Source organism: Malus domestica, chromosome 09 (assembly GCF_042453785.1).
Source record: "Malus domestica chromosome 09, GDT2T_hap1".
NCBI lineage: Eukaryota > Viridiplantae > Streptophyta > Magnoliopsida > Rosales > Rosaceae > Malus > Malus domestica.
The window spans coordinates 34,229,945-34,231,852 of record NC_091669.1 but is presented as its reverse complement, the minus strand read 5'-3'; the positions used below and the strand labels follow the sequence as shown (position 1 = coordinate 34,231,852).

At 35.6% G+C, this 1,908-nt stretch overlaps 1 long non-coding RNA gene across 1 annotated transcript; it reads left to right on the top strand.

Moving 5' to 3' along the window:
• LOC139188214 (uncharacterized) lies at positions 1 to 1,381 on the top strand. Its single transcript, XR_011571505.1, has 2 exons — positions 1 to 147; positions 1,221 to 1,381. It is a non-coding gene; the product is annotated as an uncharacterized lncRNA (long non-coding RNA).
• The last annotated feature ends 527 nt before the right edge of the window (positions 1,382 to 1,908 follow it).

Below are 1,908 nucleotides of genomic sequence, written 5' to 3'. Positions count from 1 at the left end.
TCTTCTACACACTCTCTCTCCCCTCCACTACTTTCTTCTTTGCGTAGCAGCCTCCTCTCTCTCTCAATCTTCAATTCAATCACTCTCTCAAACTCTCTATCTCTCATTCCCAGCGGCGACCCTTCTCACTCTCAATCACAGCAAAAGGTTAGTCTCACTCACACTCTGAAGTTTAATTTTCTGTTCGATTCCTTTTCTTCCGATCTGATCCCCTATAATTTTTTTCCCTTCTTGTTTAGATTTATTTTTTAATTTGATTTGTTTTGTAATTGATTTTATTCTGTCTGTTTTGGATATTTTGATTTTGCTTCTTATGAATTGTATTGCGATTTTATTCGATTTGGGTTTTGAGATTTTAGGATTAGGGTTATATTTTTAACGTGTTTGACTGGATGTGATTATTCGGTTTCGGTTTGAAGTATATTTGGTTGCTGAGGAATTATGGGAAATGAAGGGGTTCAAAGCTTGACTATTTTAGGGCTCTATTTTTGTTGGGTTTTCATCCTCTGGGTTATTAAGGTTTGGTGAATTTTTTTTTTCTGATTGGATTATGTAACAGAGATATATCGCGGCTTATACAGTTTTAGAGGTTTGGTTTGAATGTTTGCTCTCTGTGGTTGTTTGGACCTTTTGGCTCTAATTATCTGGAAGTATATACAGGTAGGGTTGAGTGGAGCTCCTTGGAGCCCCTTTAGGCTTTAGTTGTAGAAAGAAAAAAAGGGATTGCATTTGCAAGCCGCATCTGTGATGGGTTTTAGTGTGATGGTTATTTATGTATAATTGGATTGCAAGCCACGTAATAGTCATGCAAAAGGAGAAGGATAGGTCTCAGGAAGTTATGGAACTAATTACTATTTATCAAGGGGACTAATCATATACTTTGTTTATACTTATACTTTGTTGTTTATGTATAATGGGTTATGCTGCATTTGTTTTGTATAGTTCAATGCACCATGAACCTGTTTCCTTTCTTCGATATCAGTTTGATTCTTGCCTTTGTTGTTGTGGAGTAGTTGTAGGATTAGGTTATTATAAATAGGTGCGTTGTAATTCAATGTTGGGAGACTTGATTTTGTCTTGCTATAAATTGTAAAGGATGATTGGCCTTCCAGATTTTGTCTTGATTTTGTATCATTGGCCTTCCAGATTTTAATTAACATTTACTTTTGTATAAGGTTGTAGTACTAACTACTATCTTCTTATTATTTTGTGTGAATTAGATGAAGTCAAAGGCGTCAAAGGTCTCAAGGTCCTGAAGCTCAAGTTCAAAGATCAAAATCAAATAGCTTATTTTATCGATAATGTTGAAATGGGACTTTGATTTTATTTATACTCCTTTGGAAGATGTATTACAAAATGGCTGCAAGTTGTTTTCTTAGAATTTTTTTTTTGCTATTGGGAAACACAAAAAAAAAAAAAAAAAAAAAAAAAAGAAAACTGAACCGAACGGAACCGAACCCACCCCTACCTCCCAAATACAAAAAATCTAACACAGCCACCCACCCACCACCACACCTTTCTCCCGTGATTCCATTCAACCTAGCCAAAATAGAAAAATTGAAATTTCATGCAGTTAGCTATACACTTTATAAATCTAAACTAGCTTATCAAGGAAAGATAAAAATTTCATCGCAACATCCAAATAGTCTATCATGGAAATGATGGAAAGAGGTTTTTAACAGTTTTATAGGCTGCATTTTCATCCATAATCGCAATAGCCCAATGCATGTGTGATCATTCCCCTCAATCCTATGTCAAATGCCAAACAAAAGCATAACTATGAAAGAAAGAAAATTAAGATTGAATGGGGTCATCGGCGTGGTTGTGGTTGTGGTTGTGGGGTGGGTAGTTGTGGGATTTTATTGTTTGTGGGTGGGAGGTGAGGTGGATTCAACAAAACGAAGGATA